This window comes from Coturnix japonica, chromosome 1 (genome assembly GCF_001577835.2).
Source record: "Coturnix japonica isolate 7356 chromosome 1, Coturnix japonica 2.1, whole genome shotgun sequence".
NCBI lineage: Eukaryota > Metazoa > Chordata > Aves > Galliformes > Phasianidae > Coturnix > Coturnix japonica.
The window spans coordinates 81,140,843-81,167,333 of NC_029516.1; the positions used below are offsets into that span (position 1 = coordinate 81,140,843).

Consider the following 26,491-nt stretch of genomic DNA (forward strand, 5'->3'; position numbering starts at 1 on the left):
AGATCATGAAAGACCTTAAAGATTAGAAGTAAAATCTGAAGTGGAAACTTTAGCAGAAGGCAACGTATTTATGGAATGATAGAAATAAACTCCTCAACTAGGAATTAACCAGGAGCATCAAATATTTTCAGCCCTCAAACTATTACAAAAGCTTCTGAGAGATTATTTAGACTTTTATATATACTGATAAAATGTCTTTTACCAAGGTAACAGCAGTAACATATCTGTCTGTGATATCAATTGCATTTCTCCCTAGGAATCACAGGGGAAAGTACACAAAACACAGAAAAGCTCTACTGCTGTGATCATCAGCTGCCATTCTTGCTAATGACTGAAATTATATGAAGAGAAAACTTTCACCACCAGAGATGGCCCTTTAGGTGCAGATTCAGGCGCATTCAAAGAACATATTTCAGAAGTAAGACTGTGTCCAGAAATTAACAGTCCTTGTAAAACCAACTCATTTATTCAAATTCTGGTTCAACTGTCTTTGATATTTCACTGAAAAAAGAAGGTTATATGGAATTCCATGTGTGTGACACTGGTTGATGCTGAAAGACACTGAAGTTTTCACTGTGACATGAGGGCTAAAAAAATATAATTACTATTTTCTGCAACATTTTCACCAGTACATTCACTTTATTACAAGGGTATAGCATTTCTGTTTACTTCTGCTAAAAAGCTGAAAGCAGAATGAAATTTTATCTTGATTCTTATATGGTGGCAAATAATGAAAAGATGGTAGTTGTAAATACCCCAAAAGTTATTTACAGGAAAAACTCACCCATATGGAAGCCTTCAGTCTGCTGGGAACCGCTGAGGCAATCTCCACAAGATGCAGCCTTAGTAGTGGTCAGCCCTTAAATGAGGTCTAGGGGCAGTGGAGTCAAGCTCCGCCCCCTTTTGGGAGCACAGCTCAATTACTCTCACCTGAGCTCCCACAGCTGACCCAACACTTGCCTCAGCTGATTAATCAAAGGTTCAGGCTGTGATTACCAATTTCCCATACAATTCTATAGTATAGTTATCACACATTAAGAGAATGGGGATATTTGGTCAGGACACTAACAGGGACACATTTATTGCTTTAATCATGGCGACCATCAACAACTAGTTTAGAACTGAAATATATAAGATCAGCAAGAAACTTTAAAATTCCTGAGAACGGTCTTTTTTATTTATTAGATACCTTATTTATCAAACAAAAAGTTTTGGTTAACTGAGACAAATAATGTATCTATGCTTCCCATAGGAATAAAAAGAAATAATTATCCCATGAAGTCAGTGTAAACTCAAAACTTCCAAATACATTTTTCCCTTTCTTTTGCCATGAGATGTTTTTAATCAGACACAGAAGATAACCTTCGCATATAGTATGATAAAAACACTGCTTCTACATATATTGTTTTCCTTGTCATCTTTTTTTTTTCCCTCTTAAATGTTTCTATATTTTATGATTTTTTTTTCATCTATTGACAGACTTTCATTAATAAGATTAACATGAATGTTTTCATTTAACTGTACACATTTATAAAGGTGGTTTATGACAGCCATATAAGTAATCTTGGAACTGGGTCAATATCCAATGACTCTAACAGAAAATGCTAATAACTCTGTCCAGTTTTTTTACCAGTACCAGAAAATGCTAATAACCAGTCCAGTTTTACAGGACTTCCTATTACAAGACCTTTCTAAAACTTATTTTTTTTCTTCATTTTGCTTCTATCCAGTGTTACACACATGAAGGGTCTGTAGCTCTAAGACAGTAACAGCAGAGCAGACATGAGGTGCTGTTCATAAACTTAGGAATGCTATGTTACCTCACACTTTCCTCAAGATGATAATTTAGGACATTCTTTTTAAAATTACACTTCAACTTTCTTCCTGAACTAAACATATTCTTCCCTTTGCAGAACCAAGTGTCAGCTGGTTTGAAAAACTTCATAATCATACCATATGCAACTCATATATCTGTAATGTTTTAACAAATGCTTAGATAGCAAAAATGCCAAATATATCTGGTTAGTAAAATTAAATACCACTTTGTCCCTTCATTTCAAAAGTAATAATACAGGTAAAATGAAGAAGTTAAGCAAAAAATAGGTTTGAGCTATTAGAAGACTACAAGTTTTGAAGAACTGTAGCCTTCTTAATTTTCAGATCTGTCTGCTATTTGCTCTGGCTGCCTTACCCTGATTTATGATTTTTCTTTTTTTTTTTTTTCTCTTCATGTACAATCCTAATACAGAGGAAAATAAATTATGCTTGGGGCCTACTTTCTTTAACATGCTCTTGAATTTCACAGTCTGTCTCTGACAGGTGCCTAAATATTAGAAATGAAACTCAGAAATAATTTGTAAGAGCCCATGCCTTTAAGAATGCCATCCATTCTTTTACTCCTTCTTTTAATTATATGTTGAAGTTGGGTACCTCTTGAAGTCGTTACCTAATTGTTGCTAAAGCCCTCAAAGTTCAAGTGGTTTATGGCCTTTGCACTGACCTTCTGCTTAATATTTTATGTAATCTGTAACTGAGGCATCAGTTTAAGTATCCTCTATTATCTACAATATTTGATTAAAAAGTGTGTAATTAGGAAAAGAGCTCATTTTATATACAAATTAGTCAAACCAATGATTTAACTTAGAAAGGTCTATAAAATTACCTGCTTTATATATTTAGTGATCATTATGCATCTCTTCAGTTTAGATGAAGAAAGAACTGTGCAGTTTTACATGTCCCGTGTTCATATTACTTATCTAAAGATATCATAAGCACCAAAGAACATGATATTTGCTAGATGCACTAAAAAAACCCTTATTTAATTATTAAAAACACTATGTGTATAGTAAATAACTATAAAACTAGCTTAAATTTTGCAATTTTGTTTGCAAATTGGTGTTGTTCATGTTATATGTTGTCACATATGTATTCTTTCAAAGCTTGCTCTAGTGTAAGTAACTCCAGGACATAAATCCATGTGGCTGCTTCTATCATTCCAGTATCTGCTCCTTTATTGGAGCAAGGGATATAGCAATATATAAATAGGAAGCAAGCACTTACAAATAAATTCACGGGAATTCACATTCAGGATGTAGTGCCACATTGGTTTTCATTCATTTTTATTTTTCACTTTTGTTCACATTTACCCATGAAATAACACTAAATTCAGAGCTCTAAGGCATTCTTATTTTGATGCTGTAAAAATTCATGTAAATCACCAGAGTTTGCTCAAAAAATAATAATAATAAATAAAACCTTCCCCATATCTTTTGCTTTGTGTATAAAAAATAAATTCTCCTTTTTTTTTTCTTTTTCTTTTTTTTTTTTTCCCCCCTGCCCATATTATATTATTTCCTCCTTCTTCTTTCTTCTTATGTTCCCAGATAGTTTCACTACTCCATTTACTCTGGCTGCATCAATTCCTTGTTGAGGAAAACCAGATTTTTTTCCTATTTTTTAAATTTTAGTTAACCAACACTACCCACCTCCTTACTCCCCCTATTCTCAATAGTTCTGCTCCCCACAACTTGCAGTATGGCTACAGACTTGTGCACAAGCAAAGAGAAATTTTTTCTCTTCTTTTCCCTTTGATAGAAGATACTCTGTTCTAGTGCCAAGAACCTGCATGAACTCCAACACATGAGTATTTGTTCACTTCTACCTTCTCAGGTGGTTTTATTCATTGAGTAGCCCATGTCTTAGCTCAACATTTCTAACACTTAAACATTATTTTGACAATAAGCTATCCGTAACATGACTGCTCACAAAATTATAGCTTCCAAGCAGCTGAGCTCTGAAATTCATCACTGTCTAAAAGTCACTCACCCTAAAGTTACATTACAGCATTTTCTGCACAACCAAATGCAGCAGGGCTGAGCTCAAGCAAAAAGTATGTCTCCAAGAAGAATTTGCTGACAGAGCAACTCAAAGAGACAGAAAGAATCTGAGATACTTGGATACTGACAGCCATCACAGCCCAAGCTTACCTAGACACTTGATACAGAATTCTCATTTTCAGTTGTAAGGGAGTATCGTTACAGACCTTTTACTCTTGCCATTGAATAACATATCCTGAACAGAAAGCAACTTGGTCAATGCTATGCTGTGCACAGTACAACATGCTGAACTTTCTTCAAACTAGAAGAGTCTTTAGCTGAAAGAAAGGATGAACAAGTGTAACTCAACACAGAGGGTTATTTTTAAGCACTCACATTATTTCTTAAGGCAAACCAAATGCCTTATAGTAAAAATTCTGCTATTTACTTTCCAGTCATTTTTAAAGAAAAAATAAACCAAAACTGGGCTTATTGTATTACATATTTTCCTGCCTTAACTAATGGCAAAGTGGAATTGCACGTTTGTGTTGCTAGTTCAGTGTATAAACTTGAGAAAAGTATTCTGCAATATAAGGAAAGTAAATATTCAAGTACATCTGAAACGCAGGTGACAATTGTGTAAAGGCAACATGAGGGCCAAGTAAGTTCAGTCTGTACATTTCTCCTTCTTACATTGCAATCAAAAAGGAAGCTACAGAGCTACATTAGGTCTAAAATCAATACAAAAATGACAATAAATTGGAATGTAGACAGTGAGGGAATTGGAGTGAGAACTCTTTAACCTGCAGATATGCCTTATAACACCTGATAACTACCAGGTAAGAATCTTCTCCCACCATTAAGACAGCAAGGAATCAGAGCAGTTGCATAGACTCCATCCTTGAACAGTTTCAAGATCTAACTACATCAAGCTGTAGCAGTCTGGTCTGACCACACAGCTGTCCCTGGTCTGAGCTGAAGACATGTCTAAAAACTTCATAAGATAAGGTCCTTCCCCCTGATTTATCACATGATCATATGGTTCAAAAAGGTCTAAGAAGATAAGAGATACCTCAGTTACTTACCTTCATCTCACTTGAGGCTTTTCACAGTTCTGGAGTATGAAACAGAACTTTAAAGCTGTGGCTTCTCATGAAATTAGCTGATAAATCATCAGTCTAAGGAGAAAATGGCAAAATATTTGTTAATTTATTTTTTTAAAAAATATATACTTTAAAGGCTAATATCACTTCTTATAGTTGAAATGCAACTGAAAATCCTTTAATAACACAAGCATATTCAATTCCAAATTACAGAAACATCTGAACTCTGGTGAAGTTAAGAATAAATTGTAATTTCATCACATTATAAGTCATTTCCCCATGTGGGGAAAAAAAAAAAAAAAAAAAAAAAAAAAAAGCATATATGAAAAAAAAAAACAAAAAAAAACCAACACTGGACTACACCAATATTGAGCTACAAAAACAGTTTTATAAGCACTTGTCATGATGCAGGCTAGAGATAGAATTAATTGTTAAGGCCAAACATGCTTGCTATAAAGTATCTTTATCTCTCCTTCCTCCTATAAAAATAAAAGATGCAGCACTGGCAGCAGGGTGTTGCAGGTAACACTATCTTAGAAAACATTTGTCAAAGAAAACAAATCTCTGTTCATGTAATGATACAACGGCTGGTCATAAAGTGATGCCCTTATTTTATTATGTTGGCCCATGATATCAGATCACTTAATTTTCATGCTAATCAGAAAGTACTCTTTCATCCTCAGCATTTCTTGTTTTTGAGAGTTTTAATAATTGTATTGGCAGTTGGGTTTTTTTGTTTGTTTTTTGTTTAGAAGAATACTTAATTTTTCAGTTTACATCAATGTCATTATTATATTAATGGTAGTTACCTTACTTGCTTCAGGCAAATACAAACTGTGATTTGTCAATACAGACACTGATTTGTTTCAAAATGAAGTATGTAGATTTGGAAAGCAGAACATAAAACCTACTGTAAATGGCTCTAATGCTAACGTGAGAAAAAATAGAGTATATAAATCAAACACTGGAGAAAAACAATGTTTTTCTTTGTGTAAGTATGGTCCAATTTTTATACTTGTAACAGCAGTACATAGAATGAATCACAAAATATTTATTTATTCCTTTCCCCCAAAATTAATTTTGACAGAAAATCAAATCACAGAGAACTAAGAAACAAAAGTTTGCCTGTCTGACCTTTAAAAGGTGTCTTTAATGTGACTTGTGGAGCATCTGAATTGAATCCAAGTTATTACTGACCAATAGCTGTTAAAAAGTCATAGTAGCTTGATACCAAACTGTTTGTAATTCTGTGGTCGCACTTAGCCTTTTTAAACAAGTGCCACAAAAATCATCATCACAACTACTTTTGCCTGCAACACCCAAAAGCCTGCAGATAAGATGGCTTCTTCAACACAGTAAACTTCTCACCATAGAAGTAGTCAGCCCAAAGAGGATCAGAGCATACTCTGAAACAATACAGGAATGATTGTAGTGTCCAAATTATGCCAGTTTCGTTTGTGAATCTAAGGATGAACCAATTATTATAAGCTCAAGTCTTAGTAGAAATTTTTAATGTTTTAATGCGGAATCTTTGAAACACTACTGGAATTTAGGAAACCATGTGACTAGTGAACAGCTACTTTTCATTAACCTCCAGTCTGCTTCAAAAGTTACATATTTGGTTAGTAACTGGAATTCAAACTACAAAGAAAACAATCCAGTTGAGGTATCCTAAATAAATAAATAAACAGTTGAGGAAAAAAAATTCAAACTCCCTGGCTTTTTAACATTCGCTGTTAAAAAGTTTCATCATAAAGTGAGTCTAGAGTGTTATACTCTTGACAGCTTTTCCCTATTTCCTCCTCACTGTAGGCTACGGATATTACGGTACAAAAGGATGATCACATATGCCTGACAACCCTTCCCAAAGCATCAATCTCCTGGGACTCTTTTTTCCCAAATGCTGAATAATAACCCCTCCCACAGCCTGCGTTTCTTAGATTTTTTTTCTTATCTCCTCAATAACAACCTCCTTTTCTATCCACACAGTCAAACCAGGTAACAGTTCAGCCAAATTTAGAGTGGTCTCAAAATTGCTTCTTCCACTTCAGTCTGAAAAGATTTCCATGTCTATTTTATTATTATTATTAATTTATTTTACTGTGTCAGTTGGCCCAATTACAGATTTGACTTCTCCAAACAAATCTTGCCTTGGTTACATATTTAGGCCAACAGTGAAGTACAAAAGTACAACTACCAGAAGACAAATATTCTAATGCAACAGTCATTCAAGTGCCACATGAAAGCGGAGAAATAGTTTTTCTAGCTACTATGTATTACTGTAAAGCAGACGAGAAACTGGCATCCATTTAGCAAAAAATGCAGACCAGTTTGAAAACTGACAGATGTTTTGACAGATGTTTAGATAAACAGTAACTTCTACTGGGACCCTGTGGAATCTCTTTTGATACATACCCTTGAGATCACTCCTCATGATAATGTTTCTGCCAGTTAGTCTCAAAGGAGTTCTCTTTTTCTTCTTTCTCATGAAGTTTAGAAAGTTATTGAAGGGTCTGACAAATACTGACAAGACTGTACCTCTCTTGCCAATGATGACTGGGAACTAGACACACCCAAAAAAAAAATTATCTTGCCTATTTAGACATTGACACCATCCAAAAATAAGAAGATAAGAAAGAGTGAAAACTAGAAAAAACATTTCCATGGTATGGTAGAAAGATAACTGGTGATAGATGGTTATGTTTTAGCATGACTTCTGTGCCTAACTGATCTAAGTAAGTGCCATTTCTTTTATGGTACTTCCTGCAACTAAATAAATAGGATCAAAAAAGTAAATAAAAAGGGGGTGTTGGGGGAAGTACTGGCAAGCTGAACCATATTCAGTCATTAATTTGACAACATTTAAGACATTTTTGCTTTGTTCCAGAGCCAAAAAGGAAGTCCTCAGCTTATACTCTACAGTCGATAAATAGCAGTCAGAATGTAAATTTATTACTACATTTATTAATTAATGATTATGCATCAACTGTACTATTTCACATATGATCTGAGTATACAGAAAGAGAATAAACTGCTGAACAATTACGATCTTTAGAATTACCTGTGTTGATGACAGCATGAAAGCATGGTTTGTTTTCCTGAAGTGCAGTGCATTTATGGAACTAGCTTCTGCCTTCTCTTTTACAGTCCTTTCCCAGTCCAACTAACTTATCACAGATTCCTAATGATGATGAAAAAAAAATAAAAATAGAAAGGAACAGAAAGAAATGGAATTTTTTTATGTTTTTTTTTCTTCAGTATTGTTACTCAGATTCAACTGTATTGATTCAGCAACAATGCCAAATGATACCCAAAATAATCAGAATAATATTTTTGAAACCATTTGTAACAGTTTTTAATCTATTAGCTTGCTTTCTAGAGAAAATCACAAGTACTTATGTTCCAATCTTTTTTTTTTTACCCCCCTCAGACTGTATATCTGTTTTCTTTCCTTTAACCTTATCTATCCACTAATCAAAGGCAACTTTTTTATCTCAAACTTGAGAAACTCAATTTAGTAACTTTTAAATAACAACATTCAGGTTCCCTGGGCTTCAGTCTACAACTTATAATTATCTGCCAATTCAAGCAGTAACTAACATCACATTCAAAGTCATATGCATCATACCTGATTGCAAATCTATCAGACTACTCCTTTGTATATATAAGCTTAACTTTTGTTGACAGGACTAAATTGGGATTAAACTTCTAGCAGGAGTACATTTATATGTAAATTTACTTTTTTGCAGCAATAGATTTTCAAAACTTAGCACAAGAAACCTGAATTTAATCAAGGTATTTGCACACACAATTTCCTGTGCAAAACAATCATGCAAGTAATTTAGCAAGTTATTTCCATTTGGTTGCAAGTGTCTGTGTGTATACAGTCTGACAGAGTAAAGCTTTGTGCATGCACACAATCTGAATAGGCAACCAGTCCATTGAAAACTGGCCAAAAATGCAAGTTTAAAGAGCTAGAACTGTGTGAAAGGCTGGAGTGCTGAAGTAAATAATAGGAGTCAAGAGAGACATTCTTACTCTACTTGTTGAAGGGGTTATGTCTCACTGGTTACAGATTAGAAATTCAGGATCCTGGTAAAGATTTAAAAGTTCAAAGCTAAAGATTTTTTTTATAAACAATTCTAGCAGATGAGAGCAATAAACTGTGAAGATATTTGCAATATTTGTGACACCTAAAAAACTTGCTTGTCATGAAAGTGCTAGTAGTATATAATACCAAAAATCAATAATCTAAATTTTGTTAATTCAATTTATAGCATCAATATTTTTGATTCCTCTACACAAAATTGTTATTCTGTTTAAAACAAGGTTAGATTTATTCTAAGGTAAATACTAGTAAAACAAAATCATCTGGACACTGAAACAAAGCATTATATGCATTAGAAAGGAGAATTCTACAGGTGATCGATTTATATATTTTTAGTTCCAGAAAATGTACTCTGGGGCATTTTATTTTGTTTCATAGATGTGTTACTGTCAAAGAGTTCATAGCTAACGCTATGGCATACAACACCTCTCTTAACATCAGCTTCCCATAGACTGACTTTTAGGCCTAAAAAAAGGAAAGAAAAAAGGAAAGAAAGCTGAAAACGTGCTTGTTGGAGAGTAGTATTTTCACAGCATGAACACAAAGTACACTGGAAGGCTTTCCATCTGTATCTGAGACTAGAGTAAAAAATAAACATGCAGATATTACTTTAGGACTCAAATAATCTAAGACCTGAAAGCACAAATCATTTAATGCTATTAGATATACTTTAAGTGCACTGATTCCTTCTGTTACATTACATACAGATATAAATTAAGGTAACAGTTTACATTTTACTGCCCAACTAATTCCAACAACTGCAGATGGTGACCCTATACCTTCTTCCTAGCCTTATTCTGAGTTGCAACTCTGTTTTATTATATTGAACTATATATTTTTATCTCTTTTTAGTTTCAGTACATCAAATAATCGTGTTTCTACTCCTTTTGGCCAAAAAAGCTTACGTGTCTGAAAACTTGAAAGTTTTATCCTATAATTAAATAAATTCTCTCTCAGCACTGCCTTGCCAGCATCCTCTCCACACTTCAGCTAATGCATCCTTACCTACAAATGTCAGGTTGAAAAGGTAGGAACACTAGTAATAAAAACTGAATTAAGATAAAATGAGTGACCCTTGTTTAGCATAAAATACATGACACTGATTAATCTAGCAGCATATTGTTTGGACACCAAGTGCCTACTCCATCCAAAGTCCCAGCATAGGGTTAATAACGGCTAAGAGAACTCAACAGTGAGGAATAGCTGATACTGATTCATGAGTGATCTTGCCAATAGAGTGATTTATTACAGAACTAGTAGCAAATCATTTTTGGAGGAAAAATAAGAGTGCATGTATACGAGGAATGAATATATATTTTTTAAAATCATATTATGAATATGAATCATATTATTACCACAAAAAAACAAACAAACAAAAAAAACCCAGTGGTATAGTTCGAGTAATAATATTCTTCCTTACTGTGCTATACTATTAGTTTTGTTTTTTACACAGTACTTATGGCTAGTATTCAGAAGAGTTCTAGCCCTTAATCATAGCCATTAAACACTCTCATTACACACTCATTTAAAAGTGAATTTGGAGGAAATTTAATGTCTAGAAACTAGAATACATATAAAGTGAATGAAGATAAATTAGGCAGCTAAAGATCAGTTATTCAAGGGATGTGAAAGCATAAATATTGGTGCAATACATGATCGAGCAAAACTGATCTCAAAACTTGTAGCTACAATAGTCCAACAGAAGTAAGAACAGATGAGTTCATACTCAAAAGGTTTTATCAAAAGATGGCTTTTGTCTAAATTAGAACTAAGTCTCCAAAACAAGAAAGCTAGATCAATGTTTCTGAAATTCAAAACACACAGTGGCAATAAACCTGTAATCCTAAATGATGCTGATGAAGAAAACAGATATTCTGAGCAACTGCTATCAATAAATGGATGTTTAATTTTTCTTCATGAAAACATTTTTTAAAATTGCTTGTAAAGTAGTTAGCATTTTTAAAAACCAGAAAGACTTGTATGTGCTATCACAGTTTTATTGATTCCCAGTTAGAATAACTTGTGTTGGTGTTTGCATAAACCATCACAGAGTATATGTGGCAACTGCATGTAATTACACTTCAGTCTCTACTAAAGACCACATACTTTTTATTTGAAGCACAAAAATGGGGACTAGAAATAAAAACTTAGAAGAATATCATACTTCTGAAAAATACTGTCTATTTAGACAAAAGAATATTAAGAACTGAAAAGAAATAACATCCAATCGCAGAGCAGGAAATTAATTAGATAGTGATCTCTAATAAGAGTCCCTGAAAAATGAATATACAGCAGGGCACTCCTTTGTCAATCATTTTCCTTTAAAATAATAAAAAATCTATTCATTCCAGGAGAGAGAAGTACAGAGTATACTAAGCAACTTATAAATATGCAATAAAGATTATATTTTAAGAACAGTATTAGAAATTACATCTCAGTGACTTATTACATTTGACTTCCAGATAATTTTCTTTTGTTTGCTTCCTCTTGACTATTCATTTCTTCTTAAAACATTTTTACAGCCACCTGAGCTACTATTCTCACTGCCTACTTCAGTATTACATTTGATACACATAGGAATTTTAAATCCTTGTATCGTAGGCATGGATATCAACTATTCTACTATGTGGAGAACTACCATCACAAATCCCTGTACTGTGGCTAAGGGATGACATGCTTCACACCAGTCTTTACTTCACAGATGACTAGCGACAATGCAAAAGCAGAGAAAGTTGAATATGTTGGGGATCAAGTTTAAGTCTAAATGGAGTAAGAGGCAAGTCCATTGTGGTGTCCTATTAGGTCTATTAACTTAAAGAAAGCCCCCTGAAGCTGTTTTTCCTTCTCTTTCCAATTTTCTGACCTACCAAACTGCTAGTTTCTGACAATTGTTCCTTTCCCTTTTTTAGCTTTCCAGATTCTAGCTGCCAGGAACTGCTTGTCCTCAGTTTCTGCCTCCATGGTGCTAGGAGATAAACAAGGAGGTTGTGCCCTTCCACTTGACACTTCCTTCCTACCACTTACATTAAACATTCTCTCCACTGTCATAGTCCAGGTTAGGAGAGCAGATGCCGCCTTTTGCAATCTGAACATCCTTTACTGACTGCAAGAGAGCAGCTATCTGAAAATCAACAAACAAATCTCTCTCAACCTCTGATGACAGCTTACTTTCTTTAGACCAAACGTACAGCATACTTCTGCAGTAATGCTCCATTTCTAATCCTGTCCTCCCATGATTCTCAATTGCTGCTCCTTAACAAGTTGATCTTTTACTATTTTTTGGTACTTCAGAGTAGGCTGCATTTTCTTTAACTGTATGAAAATCTTCAGCAGTGTGCCAGGAACACCTTGATAGCTAATTTATCTCCTTACCACATTTTTCTTCTTGGAAGATTTCTTGATGATCACAGAAACAGAATGTCAGGGATTGGAAGGGACCTCAAAGATTATCCAGTCCAATGGACAGGTACAAGACTATAACAATCTGTGCACATAATTCCCATGACTAGCAGACCTTAAATAAGACTTGAAAAGTTTAGCTGCTACGAGGAGAATAATGATCGCTATCACAAATTCACAACTGCCCCTAGATGATGTAATGTAACCTAACACAATTCTCATTGTTAAAATACATATGCAGCTCACTGGACTAGACACATTTGTTGGGTAATACACAATAAAGTTTACACTCAAAGCTTTCCAATAGAGCTTTACTGGTTTATTCCTAATATATTCCTGCAGAGAAAATGGGAACAGTGAGAACAGAGATCTCCAGTTCCCATAGGTAAAATATCTTAGCAGTGACAAAATCATTAGAAAACTTTATCATGAAGCTCTAAGTGTTATTGCTATTTATACAGCAGATTTGCATAGCCACGCAGATTTGCCCATCTAGAGCAGATTTCTATGCAATGGAAATACATATTTACAAACAAACACACATACATATCCACTCATACACTTGGATAGATATATATTTGATATAGGACAGGATTTTCTTGTTAAATTCAACAAAAGCAGCAGAAGAGCAGCATTTTTTCATCCTTTTATCCTTCCTTGATTTTTCTTCCTGGCAGAAAACGTAGCTGAGACATGCCTGGCGTGCAATACTGAAGTGGAAATAGGTTGAGCATGGCAATGGCCCAAATGACTGAAAGCAGACTTTTACCACAGCAGATACTTAACACCTTTGACTACAGTCAGTGGTAATAATGCCACCCTCAATAACTGCAAAGATGTGATAGAGTTTTAGAAACAAATGGATAAACATTTGGGTACACTACTACATAACTGCAGTATGACAGGATATAAGAGCTCTCCTAAAATACCAGCAAGCATGCAAGTGACTGAATGGCAAAACTTTAAATTTAGTATTAGTAAAATCTAAAATTAAAAGTGTTTTTTAAATAAATTCATTTGTAATAAAAGTCTACCTTATAGAATATTATCATAATGGTTCATTTATAACATGTAGTTTAAGATTATGGAGTCAAGTGTTTAGATATCAAAAAGGACTTTTTCTTATCAAATTTCATAAAGCTGTGATATAATTCATTGTCTAGATAGAACAGTGTACTTGCAAAACCTGTCTGATGTACCAGTATTTCATAAGTCAACTCGGAAATCAAATCTGTACATAATAGTTTATTACCACTGGAGAAATACAAAATAATATTAATTTTATAATCCTATGTTTTCTGTGCTTGCTTTTTTTATTAATATATATTATATTTTTTGCTTATCTTAACCAAATCATGGAAACACGAAGAATTCAGCTCCACTTAATTGTATTTCAGTTATGCGTGGCTTCTTAACATTCAATAGTTTGTTATTAGATACTTTGTTATATACTATATAATTCTATGCTATATTACTATTGTGTATTCTACTCTAGATGACTATGTAAACTACTGCTGTAACAAATCACTGATGAAAATTAAAAGATCCTCTTGATCTGTAAGTACTGATCCTTAATGTTTTCAGTTTAAAGGTAATAAATAAGAACTTAACGAAGTGCTTCCCTTTGAAGAATCATGCCACGTCAATTGCAATCAGGCTGATTAAAGCCAACATAAGAACAGTTAATAATTTCCTATGTCAATAAGACTGCTCAGATAGCTTCATGGTTATGTAATGATCAGCTATGAAAAGAGACACAAAAGCAAAACAAATAGAACATATAAAACAGCAGGAACACGTGATTTGTGCTCAAATGATATATTTCATTAGAACAGAATATACTGAAATATGAATTCTTAGCAATAGAAATTTTGTTTAATTCATTCTGCAGTGTTCAAAAACCTTACAGTCTGTTCAGCAACAGGGAGTTAATAAAATACCTAAGACCAACTTTCCTTCATCATCATCTGTGTGTCAAGGAATAGCATTATTTTTCATTCAATAAATTTGCAGCATATGTGCAGATACACTGTAACTCCCCTCTCTTGTACATATATCTGTACAGCACACTGACAAACACTTTTGAAGAAGTAGCCTCAGAACAGAGCCATAGGTGCATGAATGGGCTCAGCCTCAATAATTAGACCTGCTGAAAGAGGTTAGCTCAGCCAGACAAACATGATTTCACAGCATACTCCAAAGTCTCCAGTTTAGTATGTTCTGGAGAGCAGGCAAGTTCACAGGATATGCCTCTACTACTGAGATCTCTTTGGCTTATCTTAATGAACCTTTATGTGCATGGTTCCTGTAAGTCTACTTTTGCAGGAACATCTCAATGTTACCATAGGCAGTCTCCAAGGTGACTCCTTCTTAAAGTTTTCCTCTTTGAAAAGAGCCTGTTTGGTATCATTAGCATTACAGACACTTTCTTCTATTAAGAAAAGCACCATTATACCCCATAAAATGATACATTTTCCTGGTAAGAAACCACAATGATATTTCTTGATAAAACAATTCTGTGCTGAAAACTAAGGCTGAAGGGTTTTGAACCGCATGCAATAATGTAAAATCTCATACTATCCCATGATAATCAAGATTTTGTTACTACTGAACCATTCAATTATCCATTTGAAACCTCTATAAAACAATGATTTTTTTTTTTCCCACTGTTAGATATTTACCAGACGACAGGCACTTAGCTCTTTGTGAAAATAAAATCATTTCAAGGGATCTCATTCTGAGTATTTAGTAAGACACACACAAAAGTAATAATAATCACCATTATTTCAGAAATATTAGGTGCTCTCAAGTCTAAATATTGGTATAAATTTCTCCAGAAAGAGGCTGTAGATAAATAAAATAAAATTTAAAGAAAAGATAATAGAACAAATGGAGCAACAGTTTCCTTTGGGGAGATGAAATATGCATTATTTTTCTATCAAAGGCAAAGGGGAAAAGGAGATTTTGTTGGGTGGCACTTTTGATAACAGTCTTTAATTCCTTTTTGGAAGAGCACTCTATTACTGGGATACAGAGCAAACATGAATTACTAAAGACAGGCAACAATTTTTCTCCCCCACACAAATCAAATCAATTCCTCGCAAACAAAGGACTGTGGGAAAGAAACTCTCTGTTCACATCTATTCTTAGTCCTTAATCAGATCTCCATATCAGTATTAAAAATAAGAAAATCAGACTTAGATGAGAAAAACACTATAGGTAAATGATAAACCTACATGAACTCTGATGGCATATTATTGCTTCACTTTCCTTTTTCCCAAAAGAGGTCAAACTTTCTGTTGATATAGATACTTGTGTGTTTTGAGAGGGTTCATGGAAAAATGATCAGTTAAGGAAATTCCCGAAAGCTATTTAATTTTATTTTTTTTTTCCATTTACGTAAATCTTAAAAATGAAATTATCTAGCAGAGGCAATATTACTTGAACAAGAAAATCACACAAGCAGGTAAACAGCATAGACTGATGACAGCTGTTTATGAACACATTTATATCAAGTATTTGTCATGCTATTTAGAATATTGAACAAATACATAAATAGTAATCTGTAAAAACAGATAAGGTAACAACAGATGATGTACAATCACAGAGAGAATAAAATGAATAAATAACTCACAAAGACACACAGAAACTGAAGAAAATAAAGTCATTCACTCATACCATCAGAACAGCCTTCATTTCATTTTGCATCTTCATGAGATGGTAGAGTTCAGGACCCTGAGGTGACTGAGAAGAAACTGATCTTCCCTCTTGCAGAGGTAATGTTAGAAAAGCCAGTGCTAGCCTGGCGCTGAATCTAGGAAGGCATATGCAGAGCAACAAGAAAGTTTTTAAAAGTATATTAACAGCAAGAGGAAAACCATGGAAATTTTGGGCTCACTGCTGAATGGAGCAAATGAAGTGGTGACAAATTACACACAAAAAAGTCTGAGGTAACTCTAACCCTTCTTTGACTCAGCCTTTACAAGTGAAACTGTCCTTAATGAATTCCAGATCCTTTCGATCTGGAGCAGGTATGATTTACCCTTTTCGGAAGAGGGCTACATTACAGAGCACTTAAACATGCTGGATATACTTAAAGCAATTGGGCTGCAAAACTTACATTTGTAAGTGCCAAGGAAGTTAGGTGATGACACAGTAAGACCACTGTCAAGTACTTCTGAAAGGTCACGGAGGCTGGGAGAGATTCCTGAAGGAAAAAGCAAATATCACTTCAGGAAAGGCAAGAAGATCATGGAAACTACAGGCTTGTCAGTGCCTTATCCCAGGGAAAATGATGGACAAAATCCTTTAAAAATACTTCCAAACACACATGGGAGTTGTGAATGCAGACTTATGATGAGGAAATCACATTTCATCATTGTCAACAGTCTTCTACAATGAAGCGACTAGCCTGGTGAATAAGGAGAAAGATAATTTTGTTTATCTTGACCTTAATGTGTCTTTTGATGCTGCATCTTATAACATCTTCACAGACAAGCTGACAAAATAGATATTGCATATGAGGAAAATGAGCTGGGCAGAAAACTGCCAGAGTTGCAATAAGTGATATGCAGTCCATCTGGAGTCAAGCCATTAGTGCTGATCTCAACTATAGGTCAACACTGGAGCTAACACCATTCAACATTTTCATTAACAGCCTGGAAGATGGGACAGTGTTCCTTCAGTAGGTCCACAGATTATATGAAACTGAAGGAGTGGCTGGTGTGCCAGATGGTTGTACTGTCATCCAAAGGGACCTGGAGAACTGGGGTGGGTAGAACCACATGAAGCTCAAAAACAGGAAATGAGAAGTCTTGCACATAGAAAGAAATAATTGCAGGCATCATCACATGCTAAGCACTGATCAGCTGGAAAACAGCTGTGTGGAAAATGACCTTGGAACCCTGGTAAACTGCAAGTCACCTATTAGGCAACAATGTGCCCTTGCAGGAGAAAGAAAAAAATGACTAACAATATGTGATCTTCTGTTAGGAAGTGCATTGCCAGCAGATGGAGGAATGTGATTCTTCCTTTCTACTCATCGCTGGTGAGGCCATATCTCAAAAACTGGATTCAGTATTGAGCTCTCTAGAACCAGATAGATATGGACTTACTAGCACAAGCCCAGTGCAGGGCTACTAAGAAGAACGAAGGACTGAAGCATCTGTAAAACAGGAGAGGCTGAGGAAGCTTGGGCTGTTTAGGCTGATAGAAGGTTCAGGAGGGATCTTAATGTGTATAAACATTCATAGGAAGAAAATGAAAAAAGCTGAACTTCTCAGTGGTGCCCAGAGGCAGGACAAAAGGCAGTGGGCACAAAATTAAATGTATGAAATTCCTTCTGAATTTAAGAAAAAAAAAAAAATATATATATATATATATATATATATATACATATATATATAATATACATATACATATATATTTTTTTTCCCCTGAGAGAATTATCAAATTCTGGAAAAGGCTGCCTATAGGGGTTGTGGAGTCTCCAGCCCTGGAGAAGGTCTTGGACAACCTGTTCCAACTGCCCAGGTCCAAGCAGGTGGGGGCTGAACTAGATGATCTCAAGAAGTCCTTTATAACATTAACAATTCTTTCACTCTACAGTCTCTGGTATTCTAATTAATAAAAGTAGCATATAAAAAAACTGAGCTGACAATAAATAATGAACTGCCATCTGATTCTTAGCAGAAAGAGAATTGTCTATGCCAAGGGAGACTAACGGGAAACTGTCACTGACCTGTTTTGTAGTGCACACAAGACTAGTGCTGTCAATTTACAGCACAGGGAAACAATACAGTTCCATTTAACTTTAATATTTCCAGCATAACAGAAATGTTACACTAATTGCAATAATCACAGTAATTGCAACTGTAATTCATTATGAAAATTGTCTACATACTCGTGCCACTCAAGTGTTCTTCCTCACCAGACTTCTACCTCATTTAACCTATCAGTCACCATTCTTCATTGCTGCAAAAAATAATGCAATCTAGAGTTTCTTAGATGGTTCATATGCTCTTTTCTGCTGCATCTGTCTCCACTTGAAGAACAGAAAGTGACTCCAAGCACAAAGGAGTTCATAAAAACAATGGTCAACTAAATAAAAAGAATTATGCTGTTAGGTTCTTTCAAGATAGAAGAATGCCAAGCAGAGAAATGAAATGTCTTTCTATTAGAAACAGACTCACGCGTTTGTTGACAGTGAAAGTACTCGTAGCAATACCACACAAAGAATGGAATTCGTGTATAACAGGCACAGCATTTTAGAGATTAATCCATGTCACACTAGCGCATCTTCATACTTATCCACTTATACAACTTTTCTGATGGCAAGTACACATTCTGCTCAAACACAGTGGACTAATTTGAGAACATAGACTATGCATTCAGAGCTACATTTATGAACTAGTCAGCTCTTCTGAACTCAAGACCAGCTTGAATTACATAAACCAGGGCAGCAGTCAATAAGACAAGAATGTTTAGAGAAGTCCTATTCTGAGTTTCATACTATTCCCAATTATTTCTCAGCCTGACTAACTGATTAAGGGCAGTAACACTTACCTTTATGCTGCACATCACTAGAATCATAAGGTAGAAGAAAAAGCAAAAAGAAGTTCCATTGTGGATTATCGCCACCAGCAATGACAAACAGGGTGAACAGCACCTACAGCTAGATGAACAGAATGACAGACTGACACTAATATAGTAGTACCCATCTTCCAGCTTTATTAAAAGAATCAAACAAACACCCCCTACAGCAAGGTGTATTCTTATAGTGCTAAACAAACACAGCTGAGACCCGATTACTCCCCTTGGCATCCAGTTCAGATTGGCTGTTGCCAGACTTCCTCATTAACTCCCATCTGGGTCAGTTCAAGTAGCCTCTTGTACTGGGTTGCTCAGCTCCAGCTGCATCAAATCATGGGGCCACATTCCATCAAAAAATATCTCCACAGTGGATAGCATTTTGTTGCTGTTCTGTGTCCAAGATGTCTTTTGTCAAAGGATATGACTAATGCCACATCTCTGGGTTTGACAATACAGAGAGAAGAACAAACAACAGGGAAATTCTGTGACAACACTGCTTTACTTTTCAGCGTTCATTAACAATCTAAACAATTAAAGACGTTGCATTAAATCTGCAACAAGAAAACCAAAGCAGAAAAAGCAATGCATTAACCAGACAAACTCTGAAAAGACAGATACAGTACAACATCATGGTCTAGACAATTTTGATCAAGCCAATGCTTCTAAGTAATAATCTCTGAGAGGCACTTGTTTAATATTCAAGACAAATAAGCAGGGTGACTAGAGAAGAAAAAAACGGCTTGAAAATTAGAAAATTTCCCCAGAGACGACTGATAGATTTCATGTATCTGAGAAATCTGTAAAAGATTAAAAATAAAAGACATCTTTTCAAAATTTCTCACATATAGAATAACATCTGTAACTCATTTGTTTTTGTCTAATTAAAATATCAATTAGCCTTTGCAATATTATCAGTATTTTGAAACGGTATAATCAAAGAACAAGCCCTGCTGAGATCCAAATTTCTATACTTTATAGGATGAATATTCTGATATCTATATATATATATATGTTTATCTTTCTGTAACCACTTTTGCATATCCTGGCATTAATTCTTCCCACATTAGTTCCCAGGGTATGCTATGCATAGGAAGAAATTACCTTTGTGGACTCTCAGAGAACAGTCCTTCAAAGTGATAGATTAATCACTTTATCACTCACTGGACTGTCATTTGGAAGCTCGGTGAACTGAAGGTGGCATTGTCAGGCCCTGGTCACTCAGCTTGTTTGTCAAAGACAAAGATAACTTGGTATGCCGGAGGACTGGAGATTGGTAGAAACAAACATATCAGAAAGATGACAATGAAACAATAAGATGGTTGAGTATGAAATAAGAGTAGCTGTAAGCTTTATTTCAAACCTAATGATAGTGTCAGCTATTTCAGGGAGGTCTGATGCATTTCTCAATTGCAATAGATGCTTCAGAGAAAAAAAAATAATAATAATAATTTAAAAAAATCCCCCATTTTCTGAAACCATAGTAAGAGACAAAATTAATAGGAAACACACACAATCTATGAGGGAATTTTAATATTTCATCCCTGTGTCTGACACACTACACTGTGAATTAATCTTCTTCCCATCCTTACTGGGTTCACCTTGGCCGGATTGCTGTCAGAAGAGCTCTCTGTTAAGAAACACAATGCTAGCGCACTGCAAAGCCTTGTGACTGATGAACCAGTCACTACAAATATGGCCGACCCAGGCTTAACATTTAATAGCTTACAAAACATCTTCACAAAAATTGTGAAACTGCAGCTGCTTGGTTAATATGCTCTTCCTGCTCCATCCCTCCATCAAGTCTTTCAGTTTAGCTCCAACAATATTGCCTGTATCTCACTACCATTAAGAAATAGTAGATGAATTCATAGAAAGAAAATGTTGAAGGAGCATATTTTCCTGTAACAAGTGATTTACAACACAAATCATTTACTTAGAGTATAACTTCCTATAGTCCAGCTCCCACTGACAACATCAGGAGTGGACTCCTTTACAGAAAATACTGCTATTCTTCTCCAAATTCCACATATTCAGGTTTCTAAAGTGCAAAAACTAACAAAACCATCTGTAAAAACAATCTCACATTCTGATTGCAAGAGGAACAAATAGTTTCCCACATAGGACTAGAATATTTTCCCTAAAATGCCTGCTCTGCTTTAGCTTAAGTTGGTGGAGAAGATACATGACTCTTTTGCACTGAGCATTTCAGTTAGAAAAATTGTAAACTTGCCACTCTTAAAGAAAATTTATGATATAATCCCATAACCTGTTATTAAATGCAGTACTCAGGCACACATAGTTACCATGGCAAACCAGCACAAAGCAGAGAAAAGAATTAGCTCAAAAACAGCTCCCTCTATAACTCATAGAGAAACTGTTGAGGAAGCTGGTTGAACACAAAGATGTTGGTCAATGAAGTTGACGCAACGGGCTGTAGTTTATTACACAGAGTCAAGGTGTTCTCTATTTCTCACACTCCCCTGCCAGTAAGCAAGCCTGAGGTGCACAAAAAGCTGAGAGTGAACACAGACAGAACATCTGACTCCAACTGATCAAATGGATATCTCATAGCATACTGACATTATATGCAGCAATAAGAAGTGGAATAAATAAGGAGAAAGAGGAGATGTTTGAAGTCAGGACTTTTGCCTTACCAAGTAAGTTATGCATGATGAAGCCCAGCTTTCCAGGAAATGGCTGAACATCTGCAAGCTGATAGAAACAGCAAATTAATTCCTTATTTTGTTTTGCTCACGTGTACAGCTTTTGATTTAACAAATGATTTGTCTCTATCTCATCCAGCAAGTTTTCTCACTTAGAGCTTTCTGATTCCCTCTCTCACTACACTGCAAGGAATTAACTGAGAGACTGTCAGAGACATAGATTAGTAAGATTCATCCCATAAGAACAAATCATATTCAATGAAACAAAACATTAAAAATTTTCCTACAATTTTCCAGCAAAATATCTACTATTATGTGGTGGGAAAAAACCATGGGTAGACATGGTGACATTGCCAAAGTTCAAGTGTATAGACTTCTTTCAGAAATATTTCACAATTCTTTCACTGTATCTTGTAATGTTTGTGTTCAGCAGACCTATATGATTAAGCAGCCAAAAGTCTTCACTTTTCCCTCTGTATACTCATCTCTCCATTTCAGCCAAAGCTTTCAACAAATGGAAATAGTCATGATTATACAATTTTAACACTCTTCATAGCAATGTGAAGGTATTTCATGATAAAAAACATCAGAAATAATTCAAGGAACTGTCTCACAAAACAAGAGAGCAAGGAGTGTGGCAAAGAGGACCAGCAAACAGCATCTGGAATAGCAGTTTGCAGAGCAGTTTGCATGGCAAGGTGAGCAGGCAGTGCAGGGCACCGTGCCATATAGGAGTAGACATAACACATAACAAGTACCAGGTCTTCATCACCCTGGCGTTGCTGGGAATCATCCCTTTGGGAATTCACCTCATACGTGGCGATAAGCATGAGCATGTTCAGCTGCATCTGGATCAGCTGAATCAGGACATGGCTCAGCCCCTGCACAGCATGGAGCAGGGGAGACAGGGGCAGAGCTGGGTGTTGTAGTAGGCGTGCATGAACACTCGGGCTGTAACGTGACAGGACCTCCCCTGCTCTGTAATTGGATAATATTATGCATAGCTTAAAGGGGCGTAGACAAAGTATATAAACAAACAGCACATGGCAATAAAGAGCCATTTTTTACTGTTCATGAAATTAGTGTGTGTATGTAGTTATTAGCCTTGACCTGGTGATTGGTCAGTTATGCAAAGCAGAGGACGAAGAACACGTAGTCTCTGAATCTTCAGACTGATGGACAGAGGCTGGAGAGCAGACTTGCAGAGAGGGATCTGGGATTCTGGCTGACAGCAAGCTTTATCTGAGTCAGCAGCATGCCCTGGCAGCCAACAAAGTGAAACACCAAAGCGGTGGAAGCTGTGCTGGGGTGAGGTTCAGGGGATGCCAGACTGTACAACCAGTTCTTCTTTTGCATTGATGCAATCTGTGACAGAGCAATGAAGGTGTAGGCAGCTATCCAGGATATCCCAACCGTACCCAGAACTTCCACTGGGCAGGGAGGGGTTGTCCTGCTTTGCGCTGTGCAGTGTCACCTCCTGCACAGGGTGCAGCTTTGTCTGTCACAATGGAAGAAGGACATAAAACAGTGTGTCCAAAGGATGGCAATGAAGATGGGGCTGCGTCTATGAAGGATGAAGTGCCCACTAAGACAATGATATCGTCTACTGCCTGCTGGTGCCCATGAGGCCTCCCGCCCCAGGCACACCTTCTGCGTGGAGTTGGGCAATACAGATGAAACATCAACAAGGAAGTCCTGTCTGCCTGTGGAGCTGGAGTGCACCTGCGTGAGGGAGCGGGTACTGGCGACATGCTCTGCTTTCTCCACCACACTCATGAGGAGCTGAGAAAAAAACAAAAGCCCAGTTTCCGTGACACCTTATGCACGGACTCCTATCTGCAGGTCGAGAAAAGCACACGCTGGTTCCAAAACCAGGTGTAAGGCGGTGACCTTAGGGACAGCGAGGGATGGACACAAATTTCTGTTTGGGCCAGGAAGCAGACTGCCTTTCAACCCGTTCCACCCTTCCAGATGCCCTTACATAACAGGTATGAGGCTCTGGAGCTGAAGGAACAGGGGGATGTGGATGTGGGTGAACGACCATCCATGCAGGAGAAGCATGGATGAAAGAAGAAGAGGCAGCATTATGTTCCTCCAGTGCTGTGGCTTTAATCACTTTGCGCAAGAGCTGCCGATTCCAGAGGGCATGTTGTTGTCTTCTGAAGCGTTCATACAGGACCCCCTTGGACACCAAGGCAATTACTCGCCTGGCAGAGTTGGTAAAGGATAAGGGATTACAGTCACCAGTCACCTACATAACCAGCAGTTTGCGATGTGTTTTGCCAGTTCTGTATTCTCTCTTCCCATTGTTCTTTTGCCAGTTTAGACAGCTTGGGTTTCAATATTTCGCCATCAGCAGAGTCTGTGTCACCAGGTCCATCTTTGGTATAGGTCTGGTTGGTTTCGAGGCTGGGCTGCGTGGTGCCCAAGCAGAACTGCTTGGTGGATACTGAAGAAGAAGGGACGTGAATCCCCTGACAAAGAATCTTTGCTGCCTACGAGAATTACTATGTTGACATTTGTGTGCATTGTGTGTTTATTTTGGTCACCAGTGGGGGGCATTCATCTGCTTAAACAACCAGGAAATCTTTGGGTTACATGGGCTAATCAGACAGGAAGAACAGACTTTTGTCTTGCATTACAGTCAGCTACGTCACCCTTTCAAACATGCCTTATTGGGATCCCGGAATGGGATGACTCGGTGTTTATGGGATATCTTGGGGAGAAGGGTGGCTGTTCGCAGTTCTGCAATGGACTAGAAAGAACTTGGAGGTGGCTGGGAAATGATTCCATATATCATCTCGGAAGGAAAATGGCTTGTACCATTTGTAGGTTAAACATCACTCTTCCCGAGGAGCCCCAGCAGTTGGATTTACTTGGCTCGCAAATGGTACAAAATGATACTTGGGACAAGAATAGCTCACAATGGTTGTCCCCTGGGTGCATGATCTTTGGCTCAATGAAAAGGTTATCTCTGACTAGGCAGCAACTTCCTGGTCCAGAGGGCCCTTACTGGGACCTGAAAACTAATCAAACCATCCCGTATAACCTTGTGTATCCCCGTGATGATGAGACCTTTGATATTGATGGAGGATATTGTGGGTTTTACCCTAACGGATCGGTGCCTTATCGTTCTGGAGATTGTCCTATAAACGTCTCAATAGGTGAGATTGTTAATATTAGCAGGACGGACGGGTCTGTCCAAAAGGTCGACTGTAAGATATGGCATTCAATACAGGTTGTTGTGTTTTCCCTATCCCCAAAGTGTCATTTTCGTTCATGGGAGAGCTTTGGAACAATGATACAGCAAAAGCCTTACCACCAGGGATATTTCTTGTTTGTGGGGATCATGCTTGGCAAGGGATTCCTAAGAACCCAATAGGAGGTCCTTGTTATCTGGGGAAATTGACCATCTTATCCCCAAGTGTCTTTGAGATCTATAAGGCATTTAATCATTCGCGAGCCAAAAGGGATATGCATGCTCTGGAGCCTGACTGTGGGGACAACGTAAGGTTATGGGGACCCACTGCTAGAATCTTTGCTTCTTTCTTTGAGGATGAAGAACACGTAGCTTCTGATTCCACAGCTGGGCAGCTGAGGGAACCATATTCCTTGCTGTCCTGCTGCACTAGCAGCTCTCAGCCTTTGCTGGACTCCTCTTCCTACTCTTTGGCTTCCTGTGGTGCATCAGGAAAACAAAATAGTTGCCAGAGAACAGCATAGAGATTTGGGTCTGTGTTGCTATCCTTGCCATCTTCAGACTGGTGGACAGAGGCTGGAGAGCAGACTTGCAGAGAGGGATCTGGGATTCTGGCTGACAGCAAGCTTTATCTGAGTCAGCAGCATGCCCTGGCAGCCAACTGTTATGGTTTTTGCAATTTGGTTGGTGTTGGTATTCTACATCAGAACACCATGCCTCATAATGGGAGTAAAGGGGACAAGTTTTTTTTTCTGTCGGCTGCCTTAATGGGCATGTGGGGAGGGGCACCGGAAGGGAAGTGAGGAAGGGGACGGGGTTGCTGGCCCGGCTCCCTGTGAGGAGACACCGTGGTCAGAGCTTCCTGCCTTCCACAGCTCCATCGGTGAGATTGGGGACTTGGTATTCTCTTTGTTGAAACTCTCTTGTTGTTTGTTTAGCATTATTAGGTTATTAAACTGCCATTCGTTCTCAGATCACCTTTTTTCTCCCTCATTTTTTGTTAGACCTAATCGCAGTATCCCTTCCCTTCCCCTCTTCCGAAACGCACGTGGAAAGGGGGGGGGGGGGCTTTTGTTCCTGCTGCCCCGGGTTTGTGCCCACTGTCCCGGAGTGAGCTCTAGAGAGAACTCCGTGACACCAACAAAGTGAAACACCAAAGCGGTGGAAGCTGTGCTGGGATGAGGCTCAGGGGATGCTGAACTGTACAACCAGTTCTTCTTTTGCATTGATGCAATTTGGGACAGAGCAATGAAGGTGTAGGCAGCTATCCAGGATATCACAACCATACCCAGTACTTCCACAGGGCAGGGAGGGGTTGTCCTGCTTTGCGCTGTGCAGTGTCACCTCCTGCACAGGGTGCAGCTTTGTCTGTCACAATGGAAGAAGGACGTAAAACAGTGTGTCCAAAGGATGGCAATGAAGATGGGGCAGGGTCTGGAGGGCAAGGAGCATGTGGAGCAGCTGTGGTGCCTTGTTTTTTCCAGCTGTGTAAGACGAAAACAATAGTCATCACGGCAGCGGACTGCTTAAATCTGTCAATTTTAGTACGGTTTTATGTTGACGAGGAGAGGAGAGGGGAAGGCAGAGGAATGCACTGATGTGGCTGTGGCTGT

At 37.2% G+C, this 26,491-nt stretch overlaps 1 long non-coding RNA gene across 3 annotated transcripts in view; it reads right to left on the bottom strand.

Annotated features, from left to right (window-relative positions):
- Positions 1 to 2,167: 2,167 nt before the first annotated feature.
- Positions 2,168 to 26,491, bottom strand: part of LOC107321691 — a 66,706-nt gene continuing 42,382 nt past the window's right edge. The window contains exons 1-6 of one of the 3 annotated variants that reach the window (XR_004309167.1): positions 20,118 to 24,135; positions 18,990 to 19,454; positions 16,546 to 16,632; positions 7,980 to 8,099; positions 4,901 to 4,993; positions 2,177 to 4,153 (exon numbers count right to left, since the gene is read on the bottom strand). This is a non-coding gene — a long non-coding RNA (uncharacterized LOC107321691). Of the gene's footprint in view, positions 4,154 to 4,900; positions 4,994 to 7,979; positions 8,100 to 16,545; positions 16,633 to 18,989; positions 24,136 to 26,491 lie in introns of those variants that run through there. The other 2 variants (XR_001558637.2, XR_004309166.1) reach the window with 2 other exon arrangements.